This window comes from Otolemur garnettii, unplaced genomic scaffold, assembly GCF_000181295.1.
Source record: "Otolemur garnettii isolate 467f Iridium unplaced genomic scaffold, OtoGar3 scaffold00251, whole genome shotgun sequence".
NCBI classification, from domain to species: Eukaryota; Metazoa; Chordata; class Mammalia; order Primates; family Galagidae; genus Otolemur; species Otolemur garnettii.
Window position 1 is genome coordinate 77,139 of NW_003852646.1, and position 461 is coordinate 77,599.

Consider the following 461-nt stretch of genomic DNA (forward strand, 5'->3'; position numbering starts at 1 on the left):
TGTTATGCCCCAACTCCATTTTGCTGGGGGTTTTCAACACTCCCCCTTTAAGATTGGAAGCTCAGCTGAAAGAGTTTAGTAATAACTGCAAAACCCCAGCTTCCCCTTGTAAGGATTCCCCTTACCAGGTGTTGGCTCTTGTCAAATTCAACTCGTATTAAGGATTCCCCCTCCCCTACCAAAAGCCTATTATAAAAGGTTTCCACCCCTGCTTGTAGGGGTCAAGAGACTTTGAGGCGTGAGCCCCCTCTCAGCCCAGCTGATCAATAAAGGACCTTTGCTTAATTTGGACTCAGTGTGCTGGTGTTTCTCTATTCCACTTCCTTCAGATAAAACAAGGCAAGAGAATCTCTTGAGCCCAAGAGTTTGAGGTTGCTGTGAACTATGATGTCATGGCACTCTACCCAGAATGACAGGGTGAGACTCTATCTCAAAAAAAAAAAAAAAAAGAAAAAGAAAGA